The 10563-nt window shown below is 37.4% G+C and overlaps 1 pseudogene; it reads left to right on the top strand.

The window, feature by feature from the left end:
- The window catches only part of LOC101645105, a 6859-nt pseudogene extending 2243 nt beyond the window's left edge, over nt 1–4616 (top strand).
- The last annotated feature ends 5947 nt before the right edge of the window (nt 4617–10563 follow it).

Genomic DNA, 10563 nt, shown 5'->3' with positions numbered 1-10563 from the left:
AAAAATAAAATAAATTTTTATAACTTGATTTACTACATGCCCTTTGGTCGAAACTAAATTAAAAATACCATAGCATATTTTACAAAAGGAGATTCACTTAAGGTCAAGATAATTTTTTTAAGTCAAGCTGTCATGATAAATTAAGATATTTCATATATTTGAGGATTATTTAAAAGTGCATTTCTCACAGGAAAACTACAGCTTTTTGTTTTGGTACTTGGTAGTTTTAATCGTTTTTAGAAACTGAATTGTTAACACCACTAGAGTGTGGTAAGTCCTCTTGCTATCACTGAACCTCCAGGATAGACAGCTGTGCTGTTTTCTGAGTCGTGGTAATCGTAGAAAAAAGATGCATCAATTAAGAAGAAAGACACTTAAAATCAGGCACAAATTGATCATTAAATTCTATGACTTATTAAGTATAATTTCATAGGGGGAGAAAATCAGATTAAGGAACAAAGATTTATGTATATATCCAAGATTGGACTATGCATATCCATGTTTTCATACGTAGGACAAAATGATTACATTGTTTTCAATACATGGATGCAAGATTAACATTACAAAATCAAATTCCTACATATTAACGAAAGTATCACTGAAAATCAAATTGAGAAACCGATACCATTTACAAACTTCAAAACTCCACACTCAGTGCCATTGAGTTCCTTTCAACTTAAAGCGACTCTGTACGACAGGGTCTTTCCAAGACTGCAACTCTTTACAAGAGTAGGAAGCCCCATCTTTCAACGGCAGAATGGCTGGTAGTTTCGAACTGCTGGCCTTGTGGTTAGCAACCCAGAATAACCACTAGCCCACCAGGACTCATTTACATTAACAGCACAAAAGATTAAACAGTTAGGAACAAATCTAACCAGAGAATAAAAGATCAGTACACAGAAAACGACAGACCATTCTTGTAAAAAATACAAAAGAGGTTACATAAGTGAAAGAATATTCCATATTCATGGATAGGAAATCAAACTAACAATATCACCATATGCTGATAATGACAACCTAATTCAAGAAAATTTGAATTAGTAAAGATTAGAACTCTCATGTATTGCTGTTGGGTCTGTAAAGATGTACAATCATTGTGGGAAATGATGGCAATTGTGTTAGGGTTCTCTAGAGAAACAAAACCAGGACATGTATGATTTTTTTAGATAGATACAACATAAGAAATAAACAGGTAGTTAGTCCACAGAGCAGTACAAATGGCTCAGCTCAACTCACTTCTGTGAGACAGTTAATTCACTGGCAGTCCTTCAACTCACAAAGGCTGCTAGTTGCAAGTCAAGGAAGCAAACTGAGTTTTCTGTAGAGCAATGCAGGCAATTGGCAGCAAACAGCAGGGCAGGTCACCAACAGTCAGCCATGTGACAGGATCCCATAGTCCCCAGCTCAAATGATGTATATACCAGCAGTGTGGTGAAGCAGGTCTCAAAGGAAACTCAAACTATAGCAACACAGTCCACGGGTTGGGTGTCCCACAAGTAGTGTAGCTCACAAGTTGAGGCAGAGAACTAGCTAAGGTAACTGCATAACTGCATCAGAGAGCAAGAGACAGAAAGGCAAGACTCACTGAACCATTTATCTCTTTGCCCTTCAATTAAACTTCAACCTTATTAATCCCACATGTGTTTATTGGCCAGGTTGGCACAATATTCCTACCTTTCACATCAAGACCTTAAACAACTGAGAACAGAAATGCCATACAAGCCAGTAATACTTCTGGTGTGTATATACCCTATAGAAGTAAGAGTTTTAACACAAATAGATACAATGATACCTCCGGAATCAAACTCTATTCATTCCACATTTGTATTCAAACACCAAATGTTCGAAATTTCACCATATTTTTTACCATAAAAAATAATGGAAAACCAAATAATTGATTCTGAGACCCAAATGTTACTCTGAAAAATTCACTATGGAGATTATATATCCAGTTGTGTCTGGTTTATCCAAACCAACACTAAATTTTCAATCTTTTTTATGATATGTTTTATTTGTTTCAGGGTTAATAATGTCACACCTTTTGCAACATTAGCTGCTTTAATAGCATTTTTAAAAAATATTGATAATGACAACTTAGTCATGTATTCAGCCACTAAATCATACAAGTAGTGGCCTGATTCAAATTTTATAATGACTTTTTTCTTTATTCTATCATGTTTCTTATAGTTTTCCTCTTAGCTTTAATGCTAGCGTCAGTCATTTTCTTTGGAGACATGGTTATGATATTTTACACAAAGAACGTCACACAAAAAACCGGATGATAAATGTTTTAGTGCACTAACACAAGAACTACATGTTGTCTGAGTGGGAGGTTCATGCAGTGTCACAACTTTGTGTTTTTAGCAATAGGTCACTTGTGACTCACGCTTGACCTCTCGACGTTTATTGAAGTTGATTTTCAGTTTGACTATTGAGCAGTTATGAACACTGGGCAAATTTTTTCAAGCTTTACTTTTCCAATAGTGGAAATTTCAAGCTTAGAACCATTTGACAACCAAGGTAGTGCTGTATATGCGCTCCCATGTTCATCACAGAACTGCTCACAATCACATGTAGTTGGAAACAACCAAAAGTCCCCATCAGTAGAAGAAAGGATAGGTAACTTTGCTACATACACAGAGTGGGATATTTTGAATTGCTATAAAGCAATAAGAAAACCATCAGACACCTCATGACATGGATGTCTTACAGTAAAACTACATTAATGGCATTAGTTAATCAAAAACCAAAGCAAATATTGTGTGAGACCACTACTATAAGTATAATTAATAAGACAAAATCTGGATACCAAAGGGAATAGACAGAGATTCCCATGGGAGGGAGTGGCAGAGTTGGAAGATGAAGCAACAGGGGAGAGGGTCCAGGTATTGACTTGGGTGAAAGGAATGATGGAGGTTCACAAGAAGGAGAAGAGAAATCAAGAGAGGGAAATAAACACAATAAAGAGGTGGTGGCAGCGGCGGTGGTGGTGGTGATGGAGGAGGGGGAGGGATAGGGTTCGTGAGTGGTTTTAACTGTTGAGAATACAGTGTTGATGGACTGAAAAATATAAACCTTCTCTACTTAATTCACAACAAAAAAATTCATCACACCTTAACAGCTTAGGAAGCTTGTTCCGGGAAAATGTACCAAGCAAGACTACAAGTTCTGGCTATGAGATAATAGCTAACTTGCTGACAAGAATTATTGAAAATGTAATAAACACATAAGCCTCGATCGAAAGAGGCCGAAGTAGGCAGGACTGTGAAGAAAGTATTCCTGAGAGAAGTGAAAAGTCACAGGTGAACAGTATAGTCATCCTGATATTTTTCCCCCCTAAGGACAATTCACAAAGGGGTAGGAAATTGTCAAAATATTAAAAATGAGAACCTAATGAATTAAATAACCAAGAGTTGTTGTTTGGGAACTATGGTGAAGGTGATGAGGTGAGGGGTGGGTGATAAAGAATTACTTGCAACACCGTGAATTTTCATTCACATGGAAAGATGATATTTATCTTCGATACCAATCCTTCAACAACCAGCAACCAGAGTGATCTGGGAAAGAAGGTGCAGAAAATGAATCCAGACAAGATTGATATAGGCGCAGTATATTCCCACAGACTCAGTCAATACAATACAGTGAAGCTGGGAGCTTTGCAGGATCAGGAAAAAGAACTGGTGTTTGACCTTGATATGAGTGACCCTGACCATGTGAGGAGATGTTGTAGATCTGCAGACATGTGTCCTAAGTGTTGAGCCCTCATAACAATGACCATCCACATCATCGACAGAGCACTGAGGGAGGACTTTGGATTTAAGTATCATCTCTGGGTATGGTATATTCCAGAAGAAGAGGAGTTCATTGTTGGATCTGTTATGAATCCGTTAGAAAATTACCCTCTGCAGTGCATTTTGGAATAGTTGAGTATCTGAGTCTTGTAAAGGGTGCTGCAGATATCAAAAAGAAAATTCACCTCAGTGAAAAAATTCTCCCTTTCACCAGTAAGCATAGTAAGCATAGATCTGTAAACATAGTAAAAAATGAATATGCTGTGATTTGTCAAGAGATTCTTGAAAAATAAAGAAAGCTGGGATGAGTTTCTAGCACTTGTTCCTGAAACAATACTTGATGACCTTCAAGACTTCCAACTATACCACAGTTCACTACAGCTTTTGAAATATTTGAAGCAAATAGGCTGTCAATATAAGAACAACAGCAAAAATGGAAAATACAGACACTAGACAGAGTGGGGGATCATGCGCCAGTACTGTTTCCCACGACTTTTAGCAAAGCAATGGCCATTTACTGAAGAGCCCATTGAGTATTCATCAAAAATTGGTCACATTTCTGTCCCTATTGATTTACAAAAGGTGGATCAGTTTGATCAATTTGCCATTGCACTGATAAGTTCCATCTGTCATGAATTAGATATAATTTCCACCAATGGAATGGAAAATGAAGCTGAATCTCATGTCAAACAGAACCAGAGATTATAAGAAGACCAGTCTTACTCCCTATGTGAAACTTTTGAGGAGTTTCTTGAAAAACTGAATAAATCCTGAAAAGGAGGACTTCTCAAGAAGAGTGATTTTCAGAAAGATTTCGGAAGATGATACCTCCCCTAAAACTGATGTAATCTTCTACCTTCCTCCAAGGATCAAATACTTCAAGAACCATTTAATAAATATAGCAGAATCCTGTATGCATCTTAATAAAAGTAAAATTTCATTTTCAAAAGAGTTGATGTTTGGGTCACCAATGTTGCTATAATGAATATGGAAAAACAATGGCTTTGAGCCCAATGTGCTACTCTTGAACTTCTATGGCAGAAAGGAGAATAGACATTTTCTTAAGCGTAATATTGACACTTGTGTGATGCAAGATGACAGTAGATGACACAGATATTGACAGGATTCATTTGAATGCACATGAGTTGCTTTTTTTCACAGCTCATATAGCATAACCAGGGAATAAAAAACAAAATTAAGATCCAATGCCATCAAGTTATTTTTCTAATCATAGAGACTTTATACCGATTAGAGGATTGATTATACTTACTTGTCAATACAACTATGTGAAAAAAGGCACAACATCAGAATTGGAGAAAAGTTCACTACCGAAATACAGTATGCCGATGGCACAACTTTGCTTGCTGAAAGTGAGGAGCACTTGAAGTACTTGCTTATAAATATCAAGGATTGCAGCCTTTATTACAGATTACAATTCAATGGAAAAAAACCCAAAATCTTCACAAAAGATAAGCAGAGAAAAGAATGAAATGTTCAAGGACGTCATCATGCTTGGATCCACAACCAGCGCTTATGGAAGCAGCAGTCAAGACATGATAGGACACGTTTCTTTGGATAAAACTGCTGCACAAGAACTCTTTCAAGTCTTGAAAATCAAATGCTGAAAGTAGGAGATGCTAAACAAAGGAAAGGACACAGACAAACAAGTGAATTGTCCATCCGGCTGACGAGGGCCAGTCATAATCCGATCTGCTCACAAGTGCCAAAACAGGCGGCTGACAACGAGAAGGGAGGCGCTTTCCCGTGTTGGCTCCACCCTCGTTTTTACCATAGGAGTGGCCAGCAAACACAGCCACTGGCACACTTACTGTCGCACATAGTCATCATCACTTACAAAGCCACAGTACAGACCCTGCTCTATCAGAACTTCACTTGTATAGTTCTGAGTATGTGTGGCATGCAGCCAAGTGTGACACATGTCAGCGCCCCCTCCGCAGAATGATGCAAAGCATAATATGGGGAAAGTGACCTGTTGCCAATCACTTTGAGTGAATAATACTTCCTTCCATAACCATCCACTTGGCCCATAATCCTCCGGACCCAGGAGAATTCCTTTCAGGAAACAAATCCGGATGCCAGTCATTATCTGAGACTGTGCTAATTATTTCTGGATAGGGTCTCTGAAGGCAAATACCAGCTAGACTGGTAGGAAACTCATCCAATACCCTCCTATCCACTCCCTCACAACCTACCCCTGGCACTGAGAATTCTCAGCTTACAGAAGTACTGCGCTATCTGAGTAGCCTGCCCCCAACGCTTTCTCCTCCCTGGATCCGGCATCTTCCCCAGGTGCCTCTTTACTTTTCTTTATTTACTCTTGTTATTTTTCTTTTAATTATTTGATTCTTTTTAATTTATTTCTTTATATGTCTCTCTTCTTCTTTGACTTTCCCTTAGTCTTTCTCTCTTAGAAAAATACATTTTCAGTTTTTCTTTACTTTTCTTCTTTGCTTTTCCTTATGCCACACACTGGTTTAACTAATTATGTAGATCATGCATTTCCTTTTTCTCTCCTTTTGGTTTTACTTCCCTGTCCTTTAACACAGTTTCCTTATTATTTTTTCTTGAAGTTGTTTGCCGAACTTACTGTGCTTTGAGCATAGTTTTAATTATTTTATTTGTAAGCTCTTGTTTAGTTCTCTCTTTTATTTATTTATTTATTTGCTTGTCTTGCCCCACGAGACATCATTTCTGTTCCCATGTCTGATTTACACCCATTCCAACAGTAGCAGCAACTCATGTGCTTGGGTCACTAGCCACTCTATCACTGGATTAGTGATAGACAGCCCCAAACACCAGCCAAACCTTCCCTCAATTTTGCTGTAAGAATAGAAAAACATGACTGTACAAACACTCACGTTCTTAATTACACCCAACAAAAGAAAGATGATGAGGGATAAGTTCTCCCCCAAATGCAATAAAAAATTAAATACAAACAATCGCATCACAGCATCTTGGAGAAATTTAGTTCACACGAAGAAAAAAGGCATTTCTCAGGGAAAAAAAGCATCAGAAATAGAATTCTGGAGAATGGTATTTACATACCTAGACTAGGTAGAGGAAAATAATAAAAACTAGAATTTTTTCACCAAAAAGAACTTCAGAAAATAAATAATAATAAAATAGAAATAAGAAGACACAGTAAAAGAACTGAATTATAGAATTGAAGAAGAAAACCAGATTAGTGAACTCTTAAATAATTCTTTCTAATACAAGTGACAAGAGAAACAATCAACGACCAAAAAAATCATCAAAAAAATCTGAAGAAAGTATAAGAGTGATGTGAAAATTCATCGTGAGTATGTTAGACAGGGTTCTCTAGAGAAACAAAACCAGGACACTAATGATTTTATATACATTTATATAGATAGATAGCATAAGAAATAAACAATTAATATATAAAGCAGTACAGTTGTGAGACACTGGCGGTCCTTCAAGTCTTGAGGGCCACTGGGTAGTCCTCTGTAAAGCAATTCAGGCTATCCGGGAACAGGTAGCAAACAGCAAGGCAGGTCACCAACAGTCAGCCAGATGACAGGGTCTAACAGTCCCCAGCTCAAGCGATGTATACTCCAGTAGCGTAGCGAAGCAGGTCTTGAAGGAACCTAAAACTACAGTCACACAGTTCACGGTTAGGTGTCCCATAGGTAGTGTAGCTTACAAATTGAGGCAGAGAACAAGGTAAGGCAGCCACACACTAGTCAAATCACCAAAGAGCGAGAGACAAGAAAGGCAAGGCTCTCTGAGCCATTTATCTCTCTGCCCTTCAACTAATCCCACATGTGTTCATTGTCCATGTTGCCACAACACACCTACCTATGATAACGAGGAACAGCCTATGTCTCATTGTGGTAGCCAAAGGAGGAATAACCAAGAAAATAGTACAAGAAACAATGGAAGTCAACTTCCCTAACACTATAAATGAGGATAAAATAACTACTCAGAAAACTTAAAGAACCAAAACAAGATTGATCTAAAAAGGAAAACAGCATGACTTATCATAGTTGAAATCTCCATTATTGAAGAAAAGGAGGGATTTTGAGAACAGGTAGGGGTGGGTGGGAAACAGTGACTTATAAAGGAAAATCAATAGAAATAAGTTTGGAATTCTCAGTAGAAACTAGGCAGGAAAGAAAACAATGGAGTGACATATGTGAATTCTCATATCCATGTGAAAGTTAGATCTTGAATAAAGAAGGGTAAAGAAGAATCGGTGCTGGGAAAAGTATTGAAAGCATGAACTGCAAAAAGAACAGGTCTGTCTTGGAAGGAGCACAGACAGAATGTTCTTAGAAGCAAGGGTGTTGAGTTTCCACTTACGTACGTGGACCTGTTGACAGAAGAGACCAGTCCTGGAAAAGGCCATGATGTTTGGTAAGGTATAGGGGCCAGAAAAAGAGAAATATCTTCGATAAGCTGGATGTATACATGGGATCCAGCATAATAACAACTGTGAGGATGACGCAGGACTAGTCAATGTTGTCTTCTGTTGTATATACGATTGGAACGAACTTCAAGACACCACCAATAGCAACCCATTCCTAGTAAACCTTCAACAGTGGACATTTCTCAACATCACAGTGGACATTTCTCAACATAACAGAGGGCATATGTGAAAAACTGTTGGCCAACATCTCCCTCAATGGGGAAAGACAAAGCATTTGCCAATGTTGTGATCTGTTTCCTTAATGCTTATGATTGATTTATTGCTCCCTTATTTGTACATCTTAAAATTAATTTCTTCAAAAGAGGTCTCAATTCAGCTGGGTTTAGTTTGTATTAATGGGGAGAGGGAAAGGATTAAATAGTTCATGGTATATAGCATTGTCTCTTGTCTCGTCACCACAAATTAATAAACATTCCTATCATTTTGATCAGTGAATTTCCATAGAAATTCATGACCAGAGGAGAGAGAACATGTCTGTCTCCGAGAAGGTGATTTCATTTCTGTTGATCTGTCTCTAAGAAGGAGAGATTCCCATGGGAGAATCCCCCGAGTATTATGTTTCTAAGTATGTATTTTTGACTGTTTCTTTTCCTCCCTTGGTGACTCTGCCTATGTACTCCAGATTACCTGGATCTTAGATTCTGCTTTTTCTAGGTGAACAGCATTTTTCAAAGACCATATCAGAAGTATGTGGTTTAGAAAACTATCTGAAGGGAGAAGATTTTACCTTAAACACCACAGATGTAGATGAAAGGAACTGAAAAACAGCTTTAGAACTGTGAGAAGAATCAGAGAACTGCTATCCCAAGGTCATGGATTTGGAAGTTCTCTTGCTTTGAAGTTACTCAATAATTGGTTACCATATGTGCACTACTTCCATACTTTCTTTGCTTCTTCTGATATGTCTTTGCTTTTTCTGATATATCTTAATCCTGCAGACATAGTTTTGCCATTGGGAATGAGCATTATGGAAATTTATGTATTGTATCTGACCCTCATTGCTTTTTTAAACAGTGTTCAGTTGTTTAAGTTTTTAACCAATATAAGTGAGCATCTCATATAGTTTAGGTTAAAAATTTTTCCTATTCATGTATATTTTCCTTTACTCAGTAGTACTTTAATTCTAAACCATTGGGTAAATTAATGACACAATGATTAGATTTAGCAAATGTCTCACAAGCATCATGTTTGCTAAGGTAGAGGGGCAGCATTAAAGAGGAAGGAGATAGATTTACACAGTGGTTGCAACAATGGGCTCAAGCATAGGAACAATTGTGAAGATCACATAGGATTTAGCAGTGTAGTTTTGTTGTGCATAGGGCCGCGATGGTTTGGAACCCACTGATGGCACCTCACAGCAGCAACAGCATATGTTTGTTAACAAAACCAATGCAGGGCATCTAGTCAAGGGCTGTGTGGTGGGTAAAAGAAAAACGTTTTGAAATCTACCTCTAAAATAATGTAAATATTAAATAATTTTAGAAATAACAAAAATAAGGAATCACTCCTGATCATGTTATTGTAGATATCTGAAATTGTGAAAGGACTGTGTATTTTCCCATTGAAAATACATAGTTACAACACTAGTAAATTCTCCAAAGTGATCCCCAGTCACCCGACAGCTAAGAATGACAGATTAAGCATTTTTTTTAAGCCCTGAATAGAGATTCAGAACAAACAGATTGTAGCAAAATCAATTAACCTATCTGGCCCTTAATTTCCTCAAATAATGTATAAGGAAGTTGACCTAAATGATCCCTAAAAATTTCCCTTCTGGGGCCATCTGTGATTTTCCTTTTCTTTCTTAAGGATGATACATTATTGTTTCAGATTACTGATTCAAAATAGGAACATGACAAAGGCCTTGCTATAATCAGGAGCATCTGCTTCTTTGTAGCTTCACTGATTTCTGGACAAAAAAGTGAAATGAATTAATAGCTAGCCTCGTGTTGTAAAGATCCAATGTGACTTCCTAGTGAGCTGTTCTTTAGCAGCCATCCTTTTGTGTCCTCTGAGTCCATTACCTTCTAGGTAACATCTTGACCATTTCTAAGAGACATTAGTGTTTTCAAAGTTTTGGGGCACTATTGCACTGTGCAAGGGGGCTTCTAAATAGAATAAAATCTCATTTAACTGGCACTGTCAAGCATTAGCTTGTTCCACGTAGGTGAAATTAGTTCCGTGTGCATAAGCTTTAAGCTTTAGGGTATAAGATTATGGCCACCTTTTTGATATCTTAGATCTTTCTTTCATTTCCTGGTTTATGACTGATTTATGGATAATGTTGTTGGTTATAAAATGATC

Source organism: Echinops telfairi, unplaced genomic scaffold, assembly GCF_000313985.2.
Source record: "Echinops telfairi isolate 266 unplaced genomic scaffold, ASM31398v2 ScPeMD7_5868;HRSCAF=6743_0, whole genome shotgun sequence".
In the NCBI taxonomy this organism is placed as follows: domain Eukaryota; kingdom Metazoa; phylum Chordata; class Mammalia; order Afrosoricida; family Tenrecidae; genus Echinops; species Echinops telfairi.
The sequence above is the reverse complement of the archived record's forward strand: the minus strand, read 5'-3'. Positions and strand labels throughout refer to the sequence as shown.